At 43.8% G+C, this 16,371-nt stretch overlaps 1 protein-coding gene and 1 long non-coding RNA gene across 2 annotated transcripts in view; one reads left to right on the top strand and one right to left on the bottom strand.

Moving 5' to 3' along the window:
- CMTM4 (CKLF like MARVEL transmembrane domain containing 4) overlaps positions 1 to 16,371 on the top strand; it is a 61,267-nt gene that overhangs the window by 31,211 nt on the left and 13,685 nt on the right. The window lies entirely within an intron of this gene.
- LOC309617221 lies at positions 1,182 to 14,475 on the bottom strand. Its single transcript, XR_014237809.1, has 2 exons — positions 13,904 to 14,475; positions 1,182 to 13,588 (listed from the first exon to the last, which is right to left on the bottom strand). It is a non-coding gene; the product is annotated as an uncharacterized lncRNA (long non-coding RNA).

Raw genomic sequence — 16,371 nt, forward strand, 5'->3', positions numbered from 1 at the left:
CTTCCTTCCTTCCTTCCTTCCTTCCTTCCTTTCTTCATCTCTTCTTTTCTCTGTCTCTCTTTCTCTCTCCCCGTTTCTCCCTCCCTCCCTTTCTTTCTTTCTATTTTATTTATTTATTTTTTGGCCACGCTGCTTGGCTTGTGGGATCTCAGTTTCCTGACCAGGGACTGAACCCAGCCCACAACACTGAAAGCCCCAAATCCTAACCACTAGACCACCAGGGAACTCCCATGGATTGTTTTCTTATTATAAAGATTTGAGAGTCCTCTATATATTCTGGATATAAGTCCTTCAATATTCTTTTTATTTTTTTAAATTTTACTTTTATTATTTTAAAATAAATTTATTATATTTATTTTTGGCTGTGTTGGGTCTTCGTTGCTGCACACGGGCTTTCTCTAGTTGCGGCGAGCAGGGGCTACTCTTCGTTGCGGTACGCGGGCTTCTCATTGCTACTCTTTGTTGTGGAGCACGGGCTCTAGGCGCGTGGGCTTCAGTAGCTGCGGTGTGTGTGCTCAGTAGTTGTGGCTTGTGGGCTCTAGAGCGCAGGCTCAGTAGTTGTGGTCCACGGGCTTAGTTGCTCCACGGCATGTGGCATCTTCCCGGACCAGGGCTCGAACTCGTGTCCCCTGCATTGGCAGGCAGATTCTCAACCACTGCACCACCAGGGAAGTCCCTCAATATTCTTTTTAAATTTAACTTTTTATTATGGAAACTTTCAAACATTTACTAGTATTAATCGGGGTTCTCCAGAGAAACAGAACCAATAGGATATAAAAGATTTATTATGAGGAGTTGGTTCATGTGATTATGGAGGCCGAGAAGTTCCTTGGTCTGTCATCTGCAAGCTAAAGACCCAAGAAAGTGTTAATTTACTCTGAGTCCGAAGGCCTGAGAACCAGGGGGGCTGATGATGAATCCAAGGGCAGGAAAAGATGTGATGAGATGTCCCAGCTCAACAGTGAGGCAGGAAAAAGAGACAAATCCCCCTTCCTCTTTTATTCTGTACAGGCCCTCAACAGATTGGATGATGCGCAACCACTCTGGGGAAGGCAGTCTGCTTTACTCAGTTGATTCGAATGCTAATCTCACCTAGAAACACCCTCACAGACACAACCAGAAACAATGTTTAATTTGGGCGCCCTGTGACTCACTCAAGTTGACACACAAAATTAACTATCAGCTAGTATACCTTTCACCCAGCTTCAACAGTTATCAACATTTTGCATTTTTGTTTCTTCAACTCCTCTCCTTTTTTTGGCTGTAGTATTTTAAAGCAAGTCTCAGATGCCATAGCATTTCAACTGTAAATGCTTAGTATGCATCCCTAACAGTTAAAGATGCTTTTCCCCAAATGATACATTCACAGTTATCACATCTAAATAATTAATAATCTTAATAATTCCTTAGTATCATTTAATATCCAGTATGTGTTCATTCTTCTCCAGTGGTCTCAAAAATGCCTTTTTGGTTTGAATGAATTAGGATCTAAACAAGATCCACACGTTGCTTCTGTTGCTTTGTATTTTTAATCTCGATTAGTCTGCAACAGCTCCCCTCTCCTTTTATGCTATTTATTTGTTGTTGAAATGAGGTAATTTGTTGTGTAGAATTTCCCACGTTTTGGATTTGGCTGATGGCCCCTCTAGTGCAGTTTTAACATGTTTCTCTAACTCTTCTATTTCCTGTAAGCTGGTTGACTCTAGAGGCTTGATTTGGGGGGAGGGGCCTGCAAGAAAGCTTTATAGGTGCTGCTGTGTATGTCCTACTGCCTCCACATCAGAAGGCAGTAGGGTCTCACTGCCTCACTTTTTAGAGACAAGAGGCTGATTGTTGGGTGTGTTACGGAACCAACACCAAGCAAAGCCAATCTGTTGACACCGGGTTGTGGTGAAGGAAAGTACAACATTTATAGCAGGGCACCAAGCAAGGAGAACGGGCAGCTCATGCTCAAAAGACCCAAACTCCCCAGTGGCTTTCAGGAAGGGTTTTAAAAAGCAACATTAGTGTTACCAAAAAACTGGGTTTGCCTCTTGGTGGGTGTCAAACCAAAAGACACAGCCAAGCCAAGTCTGGGAGAAGGAAGGATTCATTATTATTTGCAGCAAATAGGGAGAACACCAGGGATCTTTCCCAAAGCAGTATTTCCCCCTCCAACAACATAACTGGGGAAGTTTTAAGCTAAGGGTTCATGCATATTCATGAAGGGGCTTGGGTGGTAGACAGAGTCCAAGCTTTAGTTGATTGAAATCTCAAGGGTCAGAAAAGGTCAACCTCATCATCCCTTAGGTTCCAGCTGATCTGGTGCTTGAACACTTCAGGCTAATCTTTATCACTGAAACAAAATGGGGAGTCTTTACAACTGGTAAATTATCTTTGCTACTGTTACTTCTCTTGCCAGCTAACAGTTGTGTGTTTCTGCATTCTTTTGTTCCCTTAAGATCATTAATTACTGAGACCTGTTCAAGGGCAAGCATTGTGCCCAGGCTTAGATCACAGAATGGCTTAGGTCAAAAGCAGCTTCTCTTATGTCAAGAAAGCCGTGCCTCGTTTTCTTTCTCCAGAGACCCCCATCCCCCACCCTATCTGCTTACATTAGGAGTGAGGGTTGCAGGGTGCATGGTCAGCTCATGGACGTTCTTCTGATTAGTTGGTGGTAACAGGGTGATGTTTTGGAAATCTTAATCATCAGCCAGTCTGGGGTTTTAGCCAGTCTGGGGGCTCCGTGCTTGTGAACTACATGTAGTCACCAAACTCCACCTGGGTATGGGTCTTAGTTTTCTGCAGACTAACTCAAAGGTATACATCAGAGTGTTATCCATATCCCTTGAGGAAGACGCTGTTTAACCACTGAACTATTGTTTAAGTCATGATTGGGAATTCCTTGGCGGTCCAGTGGTTAGGACTCCACGCTTTCACTGCTGAGGGCGTGGGTTCAGTCCCTGGTCAGGGAACTAAGATCCCACAAGCCGTGTGGCGCAGCCAAAAAAAAAAAAAAAAAGGCCATCATTACTTTTCTTGCTTAACTGCTTTTCCTTTGTTTCTGCATTCCCTCTTTTCTCTAATTAGTAACTGTTGAGTCTGCTCTTTAGAAGACCTAGGAGACTAAAGCCTTTTTCTACAAACAAGAACCAGGGGCACAGAGGGGCTGTTGTACCCAGGAGGGTCCTGCAGAATCCTGCTTGGTTTCAGTCCCCCCTTTTCTCTGATACTCCTCAGTCCCGAGGGGAACAGGGGTGAGACAAGAAAGGGTATAAAGTTTTGGATAGAGAGGTTAATGATAAACTCTGCAGGGGAACTCAGTTTTAGGGGGACTTGGTTTCAGATGCAAGTGTTGTGAGTCTGATGTCTGATCTATCTATTTAAAATTCCTCATCATCCTTTTACCTAGTAGCCTAACAGCCATTAATGAGCATGGCCTAGGTCACTGGTCCCCATTGGAGGTGGGAGGAGGTTTTGCCCCCATCCCGCAGGGGACATTTGACAATATCTGGAGACAGTTTTTGGTTGTCACCGCTGGGGTTGGAGTGAGTGCTGGCATCTAGAGGGTAGAGGCCAGGGATGCTGCTAAACATCTGCAGTGCACAGGACCATCCCTACAACAAATGGTCTGGCCCCCGGTGTCAGTAGTGCTGAGTTTGCAAAAACCTTGCACTGGAGTACAGGGTGGGTACAGTGTGGGTATCAGAATTTTGAAATGATCCCCCAGTGCACCAAGGATGTGAACCACTGGTATAGACCAAGAGCTACAGGAAATCAGAGAGAGAGATAAGACTGGTTTGGGCGGAAGAAAGAGCCAGAGAAAGCTTTAGTGGAGGATGAGTCAAATGGAAGATAGAAGAGTGACTTTGATAAGTGAACGGACAGAAAAAAAAGCTTTTTGGTTGAGTCCAGCAAAGTTAACATCTTCTAGTTTTCAAATGGATTGAGAAACTCTGGCCTTTGTCCATTACAAAATGGTGATTTTCTAAATCTATCCATCCTTCTGCATTTATTAGCTGGAATTCTGTAAGGAACTTTCCCTCATTATCCATTTGATTACCCTGAAATACAGTTTGTACAGGAAAGGCAAGGTACATGCTTGATTCTTTTCCTTTATTTATCAGTTTTCCTAATAGCAAGCTGATGCTTTAGCAACTTCCAAAGGTGAATGAACAATGGGCTTTTCCCCCTGGTAATGTCCATACAAACTTGTGAATTTTTATGTATTTAATATAGCTCAGTATTTTGTGGTCATCTAAAAATACTTTATTTTGAAATAATTTCAGTACTACATAAAGGTTGCAAGAGTACAAAATGATATATACTCTTACCTAGATTCTCCAAATGTTAACTTTTTACCACATTTGCTTTATCCTTTCTATTTTCCTCTGTTTATGTGTGTGTATGTACACATGTGTATATGTATATTTTTATAATATTTTAAGTCTTTTGAGAGTATGTTGCACACTTGATGGCTCTTTATGCCTAAATACTTCAGAATCCTTAAAGACAAGACCACTTTTTAAGTAACCATAGTACAATGATAGAAGTCAGGAAATTAACATTGATAAAATACTATTGCTAAACTATACACCTTAGTCTTGTTCCCTGGTTGTCTCAAAACTGTTCTTTATAGTACAAGAAAGTCCTGGATTGGTGTTGCATTCACTTGTCATGTCTCTTTAATCTCCTTTGGTCTGGAGCCTTTGTGTTTCATGACATTGACATTTTGGAAGAATATAGGCCAGTTATTGTGTAGAATGTCCCTTAATTTGGGTTTGTCTGACGTATTCTCCTGTTTAGATTCTGCTTGTTTTGTAGTATTGTCAGGAATACCACAGAGGTATTCTTTTCAGTGTATCATATTAGAAGTAAATGATACAGATTCGTTCCATCACTGGTGATCTTAACTCAGTTAAAATGATGTCTTCCAGGCTTCTCTACTGTGAAGTTACTGTTTTTTCCTATGTAATTAGTAAGTATTTTTGTGGAGAGGTACTTCTAGACCATGTAAATATCCTATAACTTCTCCAGCATTTCACTCAGTAGTTTTAATATCCATTGATGGTTCTTGCTTGAATCAAGTATTGTTATGATGTTGCCAAATGGCATTTTTATAAATCCATTGTTCTTTCTGTATTTATTAACAGGATTTTCAATCTTACAGAAGAGCTTTCCCTTCTTCCCTGTTTGTTTATATCAGTGTGGACTCATGAGTTCATATTTTAGTCGTGGGTTTTAATACTTAATTATCATTATTTATTTTGATGATTGAATTGTCCTGGATTTGGCCAATGAGAGCCCCTTTGAATTGGCTCCAATGTCCTTTAGACATGTTCCCTTCATTCTCTAACACAAGGTTTCCAAACTCATCTCAGACTCTTCTTCCTCAGCCCTGCAATTCTCCAAGGAGCCCTGGTTCCTTTCAGTGAAAAAGAATGGTATTTAGAAACCAAGATTTGGATGTTAGTTTAATTAAATAAATAAATAAATGAATAAATAAATATTTTGATGCTTATATTGTCCTCATGTTGGCCATTGGGAGCCCCTTCAAGTTCACTTGTGTCCTTCTGACTCAGTCTCAGTAGTCTTTAATAGCATCCTCGCTTTCTGATATGCTTATCTTGTGTACGTCCTGTCCCAGACCTGGAATCAGTCATTTCTCCAAGAAGTTTCCGTTCCTGTTAGTGGGAAATAATATTTAGGACCTTGTTCTGGGTACTTGAGGTGCTCATTGTTATTGAGTTATTGTTTCTAGCCCTTTTCAATGGATACAGCTATTTTTATTTTTAACTTTTTATTTATTTATGTTATTAATTTTTATTGGAGTGTGGTTGCTTTACAATGTTGTGTTAGCCTCCACTGCACAACAAAATGAATCAGCCATACACATACAGATATCCCCTCCCTTTTGGACTTCCCTCCCATTTAGATTACCACAGTGCATTAGGTAGAGGTCCCTGTGCTATATAGTATGTTCCCATCAGTTGTCTATTTTATGGATAGTATCAATAATGTATATGTGTCAATCTCATTCTCCCAGTTCCTCCCACCCCACCCCTTTCCCCCTTGGTATCCATACATTTGTTCTCCACGTCTGTGTCTCTATTTCTGCTTTGCAAATAAGATCATCTATACCATTTTTCTAGATTCCATACATAGGCATTATATGATATTTGCTTTTCTCTTTCTGACTTACTTCACTCTGTATGGCACTCTCTAGGTCCATCCACGTCTCTACAAATGACCCAATTTCATTCCTTTTTATGGCTGAGTAATATTCCATTGTATATGTGTACCACATCTTCTTTATTCATTCCTCTGTTGATGGACATTTAGGTTGCTTCCATGTCCTGGCTATTGTAAATAATGCTACTATGAACATTAGGGTGCATGTGTTTTTTTGAATTATGGTTTTCTTTGGGTATATGCCCAGTAGTGGGATTGCTGGGTCATATGGTAGTTCTATTTTTAGTTTTTTAAGGAACCTCCATACTGTTTTCGATAGTGGCTGTATCAATTTACATTCCCACCAACAGTGTATGAGGGTTCCCTTTTCTCCACACCTTCTCCAGTGTTTATTGTTTGTAGATTTTTTGATGATGCCCATTCTGACTGGTGTGAGGTGATACCTCATTGTAGTTTTGATTTGCATTTCTCTAATAATTAGTGATGTTGAGCTTAAAGTTTTGACTCCTAAAAATTAGAAGTAGAATTACTGTGTGACCCAGCAGTTCTACTTCTGGGTATGTACTCAAAAGAATTGAAAGCAGGGACTCAAATGGATATTTCTACAGCCATGTTCATAGCAGCATTATTCACAGTAGCCAAAAGGTAAAAGCAACCCAAGTGTCCATCAACAGATGAATGGATAAACAGAGTGTGGTATATACATATAATGGAATATCATTCAGCCTTCACAAGGAAATTCTGACATATGTTACAACATGGACACATTTCCCCACAAGAGTCAGCTTGGTGAAGACAGAGGCTGTGTCTGAGTTCTGCTGGACCTTTCACATAGTAATGACAACAGCTACCATTTACTTAACACTCACTGTGTGCTGGGCATGGCGCTAAATGTCTTACGTTTAATCCTCGAAGCAACCATAGAGGCCCAGAGAGGAGAAGCAGTGTGCCCAGGGCACAGAGCTAATAAGTGGCAGAGCTGAAATCAGAACTCAGGATTGTGAGACTTCAGAGTCCCAACTCTTTAACTGCTATGCTGAGTGCTATTGCTAATGGCTGGTGGTGTCATTAACTGCATCAGGGAAGGAGATTTCTGCTCTCACATTTGTGGGTGCCTGGGAACATTTAGGTGGAGATGCCCAGTGGGACAGTTTTGCAGCCTGGATCCGGGGCTCAGACTAGAGAAGTAGATTTGGGAGTGGGAGTCAGGATCAGGGAAATCTGTTGGGTATGCTTATCTGGTGAGAAAGCAGCAGAGGCAAAGCCCTGGGGAGCACCCACCGTTTGCGGGCTGGTAGGATGGGAAGGGAGTGGCGGAAGCCACGGGTGGATGGAGGGGTGATCAGTGCTGTGGCGGCCAGTGCTGTGAGGGGTTCAGGGACTGGGTTTCACCTCAGCTCTGCTGGAGACTTTGTGATCCTGGATGGGTTGCTTAACATGGTTCCCTCATTTTCCTCATCAATAGCATGGGGATTAAAAAGGATGTTTCTGGGACTTCCCTGGTGGCACAGTGGTTAAGAATCCGCCTGCCAGTGCAGGGGACACAAGTTTGAGCCCTGGTCCGGGAAGATCCCATGTGCCGCGAAGCAACTAAACCCGTGCGCCACAGCTACTGAAGCCTGTGCTCTAGAGCCCGTGAGCCACAGCTACTGAGCCCACTTGCCACAACTACTGAAGCCCACGCACCTAGAGCCCATGCTCCGCAACAAGAGAAGCCACCGCAATGAGAAGCCCACGCACCGCAATGAAGAGTAGCCCCTGCTCGCCACAACTAGAGAAAGCCTGCGCGCAGCAACGAAGACCCAACACAGCCAAAAATAAATAAAAAACAAACAAACAAAAAATGATGTTTCTCTTGGGGTGATGAAAATGTCCTGCAATTCTATAATGGTGATGGTTGCATAACTTTGAATATGCTAAAAAACCACTGAATTGTATGTACACTTTAAATGGATGATTTTTGTGGTATGGGTGAATTACATCTCAATTAAAAACAAGCAAACCAACCATGTTCCTCCCAGGATTGGATGGAGGTTAAATAAAAGGAGAGAATCCTGTGACAGTGCCCAGCACAGCATTTGACCCACAGTAGAAGGACTCAGCAAATGTTGGGTTTTTTAGGAGGGCCACAGGATCACACATTCTAGGGGCACTGTCCTTATTGTCTGTGGAGCTAGGGACACCAATTTATAAAGACTCTGCTGAACCGTAGTGCCTTGATTTGTGTGCTAAGGTGTGGAGGAAGGTACCTGAGTCTCTTAAGTCTCTGAATCTGTGCTCAGGGCCCTGGGGTTTGGCCACTTGAGTTGGCTCCTCTCCTGCGGGACCCTTCCTCAGTTGGATGACGCTGAGGTGCTGGGGGCCGTTACGGCTGTGGGTCTTAAGGCTGAGCTGGGTTTTCTAGGCACACCTCCTCCTGGCCTCTTAAAGTATGTAGGTCGCTATTTTGGCCTAAATTAATCTTTAGCAAAAAGCTGCTCATGGCCTGCTGGTTTCTCATTCACTGAGAAAAGCTGTCCCCTTCTTCCCATCTGTCAAGGTGGTTTGTCAGAGATTTTGGGGCCGGGAGACGCCCGGGAATTAAAGCAGAGAGAGCAAGGAGCGGGGGCGGGGGGGTGCGTTTTGCTTTTGAATCACGTTGGGGATGTGACGCTGCTTCCCGGGATTTTAGCTTCATGCCTGAAGCTAGGATATGAGAAAGGAAGGGGGAAAAGAAAATCCAAATGCCAGCAGTGTAGTTAAACATCTTCAGATGTGTATGGTTTGAAGGCGCTTGTTTCCTGTGTCCTCTACATGTGCATTGTTTTTGCTCCATTACTAATTTAGATGGTCTGAAAATGTAGCTTTTTGGCCAGGATGGCATTTGCAGTAAAATGTTGTGGGCATTCTTTTGGCAAAAAAGTTGCTGACCGTCCTGTGGTTTTCTGAAATCATGTGCAATTATATCATCAACCACATAATAAAGTTTTCTAGACTTTTTTTTTTTTTTAAAAAAACAAGGAAATGTTTTTTGCATTTCATTGGATAATACTGTTTGTGTGCTTTCAGTTGTTGGATGTCCCCAAATAAGCCTATTTTAATTTGTCTGAGACTGTCATAGGCTATGGCCAGCCGTTGCCAACAAGTAACGTGTAGGTTTAATACGTGTGCATTAGAGCTCGCTTATGCTGTTAAGTGTAATAGTTTATGTGAAAGGTGAGAGTCTTGCCAGAAAAAGAAATCGAAATGCAATCTGCTGAGTTCAGCTCTTAACTTACATATGGCTTTAGGATTCCAAAATAGCAAAATTATTTACACAGTAGAACCCAGCTTGAAAAACATGTAAGAGCCCTGGCTGGAGTGGGCCTTGTGACACGGGCCACGCTCAGACCAACCAACGGACAGCTCCCTGGAGCAGCAACAGCCTGAGTCCTTCTGTCCTCAATCAAAAACAAAGCCCTCAGAGGTTTGAAGTGACCACAGCCTGGAGTGTGGCTGGCAGAGCTGGTCTCTCTTGTCCCCTCTTTTCTTCTGACTGCCCGGAGCCCTTGGCAGCCTCCCTCTCTTTTGTCCTCATCTCTTCCTTTCTTCATCAGGAACTTATTTGCCTCTGCCCCTTGGCTCCTTTGCTTAACTACTGCCTAATTAGTGTTCCCTGCCAGCCTGGGTGGCTGTCGCTCCTGGGGGCGTCCCTGCATTTCCAGAGCAGGTAGTTTTCTTTTAATTCTCTGCATCTCTCAAATCCGTACCTTGGACACTGTTTACTTAGTTAGCTGGAGAAAAACAATGGAACCAAAGATCGCAGGCAGAAAGTATTGATTGAAGGTTAAATAACTTACACCTGTAATTAGCTGCTTTGTTTCGGAACCAAAAAATATTTGCTCATTGCTCTATTGTCTCAGGGGAGAGGAGGGTAATACCTTAAATCTCCCTTCCTCGTGGGATGGTGTCCCTTGAGCGGAGCAACTCATGGATTATTTTGCTTCAAAAAAGTGAGATGTCACTGTTGTTAGATCCCTTTGAGTAATCAAATTGCGTGCTTTGTCAGAGACCCGCATGACACTGGCTCCCCGGGTCTCCCGCTGTGTTCATTGAAGAGAAACTATACACTGATGCTTTTTCCCACGGCCAAGGGTGTGGGGAGGTTCTAGACCCTGGATAAATCAACCATTAGGCATCTGGTGTAGAAGAACGAGGTATGTGGAGAAACTACCTTTGGGGCCTGGGACAGAGCTTCGGGGCCACACCATGGAGGTGTGGTCATGAGCATCAGAGATGACAAATGGACCGTGCCCAGCACAGGGCCTGAGAGTGTCCTGATTACATTATTGATGCTCCCTAAATGCAAGCCATTGTCAATCTGAGGTGCCTGGCACTGCACAGCTAGCTGTTTGAGACCCTTTGCAGATCAGGCCACATGGCTTCTGTCCTGGCAGCTTATGCTTTAAGGTGACCTGTCGTTTGGCCCTATATAGAACAACTTAAATTCCTTGGCCTCCAGACTCAGAAAGATGGAAGGGAAAGGGCTCCTGTGCCTCTTCTGCAGTTCTGGCCCCAGGACCCAATCTTAGCATCCACTGTGAGTGATGAGAATGGAGCTGCTTCCTGAAGTGCCCTCTGCTGCCCTCTCTGGGTTCTCTCTTCTGCACATCGTGGGGTCTTCCAGAAGAAGCGGCGTTTTAACAACTTGCCTGTTGGATCTTTGTGGCTAAATACAAGCCATGTCTCATCTCAAATAATTTTTCAGTACTGGTGGGAAGAGAGACATTTTAATTTTGAACGTGCTAGAGCTGATTAGAGTTTGGTCTGATTCTGAAGGTACGTTGGACCTTGCTCTCTGTGTGTGTGTGTGTGTGTGTGTGTGTGTGTGTGTGTATCACTCAGTTAACAGGGTCCTTAGTAGTTGCTACCCTGCTGAGTAAATGAGCTTCTGTATTTTACTCTGTGCGTTTAAATTGTGTATGACCTGACAAAGTTGAATACTGACCAGCACATGCTTTTTGTGTTTCCCAAACTCATTTCTCTCCAAACACTGCTATGTAGTATTTTTTTTTTTCCACTATGTAGTATTAATAGGTGTGCTGAGGAATAAAAACATTCTGTGTTCAGGTAACATAATCCGCACATCAAATAAAGGTAAACAGGTTTTTTTACTGTGAGCTTTTTCAGAACTGTTAATATGCCGATGTGCTGTGAGGACCCCAAGACCAGGAGGGATATTGTTATGATGGAAACAGCATGGGGCTTAGCGTGAGAAAACCCAAAGGTGGGTGGCCATGGGGGCCACACCGAAGCACACTGTGCGAATTCAGGACTGCTTCTCTGTAACTGGAAGGGTCAGACTGCCGTAGTAGTTTTCAAACTTAAAAAAAAGTTTTTTTTTTAAAAGCACGACAGAAATATTTTCCCAGTGTATAAACCAGACTGCTGATTTGCAAGCTATGTTTCCTGGAGCATTGGTTCAGGAGACTATTAACAGGTGTTCTGTTCTTTGGTCAGAAGAGTTTAAGAACCTCTAAAACAAAGGTACTTGGGTGAGGGGCTGGGTTCTGTCCCTACCCTCCACCTCACCCCCAACCAAGGAACTCAGCTGGCAAGCTAGGCACTACCATGCACAAATGTTCCTCTCTTGCTTTTTCTCTAACATCACTGAGTCCAGTGCTCTCCAGGAAGCCTTCTAGAGCTTTCTGCTGTTCCCCAAACCCTCAGTGACCCTCTGCCTTCCAAACCTCAACCCCTCCCTGAGCCCCTGGTACCTGGTTAGTTACCTGTCTGTGCGTGTATCATGGGGTGTGTTGGCTGGGTTGGAACAGAGACTTTGAGCACAGCTAGCCCCCAGGTGCCACCGAGCTGTCCGGGTCACTGAAGAAGTTGTCTGGCTACATAGGGGCCACCGCAGATTCACGTTGTGACAGACATCTTCAAATGGACAGTCATTTCTGCACATGGTGGTTTTTAAGACTCCTGAAAATTGTTTTTATTTTAATTTAATTTATTTCCCCCCAATTTATTTATTTCCCCCCAATTTATTTTATTTATTTATTTATGGCTGTGTTGGGGTCTTTGTTGCTGCGCACGGGCTTTCTCTAGTTGCGGCCAGCGGGGGCTGCTCTTCGTTGCGGTGTGCGGGCTTCTCATTGCGGTGGCTTCTCTTGTTGCGGAGCACGGGCTCTAGGCGCGCAGGCTTCAGTAGTTGTGGCATGCAGCCTCAGTAGTTGTGGCACGCAGGCTCAGTAGTTGTGGCTCGCGGGCTCTAGAGCGCAGGCTCAGTAGTTGTGGCTCACGGGCTTAGTTGCTCCGTGGCATGTGGGGTCTTCCTGGAGCAGGGCTTGAGCCCATGTCCCCTGCATTGGCAGGTGGATTCTTAACCACTGCGCCACCAGGGAAGTCCCCTGAAAATTGTTTTTTTTTTTTTTTTTATAAAGTCTCTTTATTCTTTTTTTTTTTAATTAATTAATTTATGGTTGTGTTGGGTCTTCGTTTCTGTGCGAGGGCTTCCTCTAGTTGTGGCAAGTGGGGTCCACTCTCCATCGCGGTGCGCGGGCCTCTCACTATCGCGGCCTCTCTTGTTGGGGAGCACAGGCTCCAGACGCGCAGGCTCAGCAATTGTGGCTCACGGGCCTAGTCGCTCCACGGCATGTGGGATCTTCCCAGACCAGGGCTCGAACCCGTATCCCCTGCATTGGCAGGCAGATTCTCAACCACTGCGCCACCAGGGAAGCCCGAAAATTGTTTTTAAATGCTGTGATTTTTGCTTGCAGGTGTATTTTAAAATGAACTTCATTAAATCCTTTGATAAACTGGTGATCAAGGGAGGTTAGGATTTTGTCTAATCTTCCAAGATGCCTTCATAGATACTCAGGACAGTACTGTTCACTTGGGAGGCATGGGGGGAGGGTCCTTGCCATCCCATTGGTGAGAGTAAGGCTGCCCTTTTTCTTTTCCTTTCTTTTTTGTTAAAAGAAATTTATATTTAAAATTTTTTTTTTTTTTTTTACTGAAATACAGTTTGATTTATTTATAAGTGAGAACAACAACAACAAAAAAACCAATGGACAGTATTTCAGAAGTTGGAAAAAGTGACACTTTTTTGTTTTTGTTTTTTTTTTACTGAAATAAATGCAGTGTGAATTATTTATTTTAAATTAAGCGAACAATATTGTGTTAGTTTCAGGTGTACAGCAAAGTGGTTCAGATATGTATATATATTCTTTTTCAGATTCTTTTCCATTATAGGTTATTATAAGATATTGACTATAGTTCCCTGTGTTAAACAGTGCATCCTTGTTGTTTATCTATTTTATATATATAGAAGGCTGCCCTGTTTATGTGCCCTCTCCCTGCGCTAAAAGTGCAATGGTGGCCAGGAAACAGGATGGTCTGAGGTCAGGGAGGCCTTGGAGATGATGAACTCTTCTGATAAAGAAATGGGACTGGGCTTCCCTGGTGGCGCAGTGGTTGAGAATCTGCCTGCCAATGCAGGGGACACGGGTTCGAGCCCTGGTCTGGGAAGATCCCACATGCTGCGGAGCAACTAGGCCCGTGAGCCACAACTACTGAGCCTGCGCGACTGGAGCCTGTGCTCCGCAAGGAGAGAGGCCGCGATAGTGAGAGGCCCGCGCACCGCGATGAAGAGTGGCCCCCACTTGCCACAACTAGAGAAAGCCCTCGCACAGAAACGAAGACCCAACACAGCCAAAAATAAATTAATTAATAAATAAAATTAAAAAAAAAAAAAAGAAATGGGACTGACATGGATTTGGAGAGCGACTTTCATTTTCCATTAAAGTATATAATCTCATTTTAAAATATTCATGAATGGTTTCAAAACAAATAAGGAATGATTCTTAGAGGTCACTAACACGTAACTCATAATAAATCTGGATGTTTGCCCAAAGTGTTTATATACATAAAATTATTTCATTTTTAAAATAAAAACGTGTACTCGTAGAAATTTTGGAAAATAATAGAAGCGTAAGTTAAAAAAAAAAAATCTATCCACGGTCCTACCACATAGATAAATGCCAGAAATTCCAAATATTTTATGCTTTTCTTTGTTAGTTTAAATAACACAGGCATGGACTTCCCTGGTGGCGCAGTGGTTAAGAATCCGCCTGCCGAGGCAGGGGACGTGGGTTCGAGCCCTGGTCCGGGAAGATCCCACATGCCGCAGAGCAACTAAGCCCGTGCGCCACAACTACTGAGCCTGTGTTCTAGAGCCCGCGTGCCACAACTACTGAGCCCGTGAGCCACAACTACTGAAGCCCATGCGCATAGAGTCCGTGCTCCACAACAAGAGAAGCCACCGCAATGAGAAGCCCGTGCACCACAGACTTTATCAATTCAAGATTTGTCAGATACTTTATGATGTGATCTGATACATGGGGATGCATAAATTATAATAATCTCCCACATATATGTACTTGCTCTTTATAGTACCACTGCTGGAATTTCTTATTTTAATGTGTATGTTGTTTTTTTTTTTTCTTTTGGCCGCATCGCATGGCTTGTGGGATCTAAGTTCCCCAACCAGGGATTGAACTCAGTTCCTCAGCAGTGAGAGTCCTAACCACTGGACCACCAGGGAATTCCCCAAACCCCAGAATAATGATAGATTCTATTTCATGTGATTCCCACCAAAAAGGGAGGAAAGGTATATAGTGTGTTTATAATTGCATACTCTGCATTATTGGATATATTCCTGATAGGGCACAACTTCCATTTAGGCACCAGTGAAAACAGAATTGTCCACTTGCTGTTTTAGGCATTTGATGATCTGAAGAATTCTCCTTCTAAAGAATGCTAACTTCTGGCTCCATATGTTTCAAACCCCGTTCCCCCTTCACCACCCACACTTTTAGTTTGGCGCTGTCAGGCACATTGATCTTGTGAATTTTAGCGCCTTTTTCTTCCTCATGATGTCAGAGCAGAGGGAAGGCTACAATAGCCGTACATGAAAGCGACCACCAAACCCAAATTCACCGTCTCTCTCACTCAGCTTCCAATTAGCCGGGGCTTTCCTGGTGGTCCAGTGGTAAAGAACCCGCCTTACAATGCAGGGGACGTGGGTTTGATCCCTGGTCGGGGACTAAGACCCCACATGTCTCGGGGCAACTAAGCCCGTGTGCTGCAACTACTGAGCTCTGGTGCCTCAACCAGAGCCCGTGTTCTGCAAAAACAGAGGCCATGCACTGTGGAACCTGCGCGCCGCGACTACAGAGCCCACACGCCCTGGAGCCTGTGTGCCACGACTAGAGAAGAGAAAATTCGCACGCCACAACTGGAGAGAAGCCCGTGTGCCGCAATGAAAGATCCTGCCTGCCTCAACGAGGAGCCTACGTGCTGCAACTAAGACCCGACACAGCCGAAAAATAAATAATAATTTTTTAAAAATCCTAAAAAAAAAAACAAAAAACTTCCAGTTAGCTGAATCCCCAAAACGCCCACTGTTACTCCATCACCACCTGGGAAAAGGAGTTGTGATGGATGGGATGTTGGAGCATAAGCTTCATCATCTTGAGAGTAAATCCGCCCCAGGAAACTAAGCACAAATCTCCAACCCTACAATGTGCCCTGAGGGAGGAGAACTGGATGTACTGTGAACCATGCTGTTATTAACACAGCCCTTCAGAAGGGTCCTGATGGTTTTCACTCCCACCACTGGTAACAGGGGGTTTATGATTTTTTAAAAGTTTTATGTTACCTTAATCAGCCAGCCGTGTCCCCCCCACCCCCCCGCTTTTTGATGTTGCCAATCATAATTAGCCATAGTTGTGGAAATCTGATACCGTTTTAATATCAGTTTACTTATCAACTGTGCAAATATTTGCTCCTGTTCAGCTGGTAGATGCTACACGGAAAGGGCTCTCTTCAAGGGCGCACCTGTGATCTCCCGATTAGCAACTGCAATAGCTATTCCTTATTTACATCTTTTTGAACATCTCTGTACAATTTTCCATGTGTATTTGTCTACTTCAGAATTGTTATAAGTTGAATTACTTTTGATTCTTTAGGTGCTTTGAAGTTGTTGGCTTGCAGTATAACTTTGAGTCCCTATTTCTCCCTCCCTCCCTCCCTCCTTCTTTCCTTCCTTCCTTCCTTCCTTCCTTCCTTCCTTCTCCGTAACACGTGGCTTGTGGGATCTTAGTTCCCCAACCAGGGATTGAACCCAGGCCCTCAGCAGTGAGAGCATGGAGTCCTACCCACTGGACCACCAGGGAA

The sequence above is a fragment of the Balaenoptera borealis genome, assembly GCF_965194805.1.
Source record: "Balaenoptera borealis genome assembly, chromosome: 19".
Taxonomy (NCBI): Eukaryota; Metazoa; Chordata; class Mammalia; order Artiodactyla; family Balaenopteridae; genus Balaenoptera; species Balaenoptera borealis.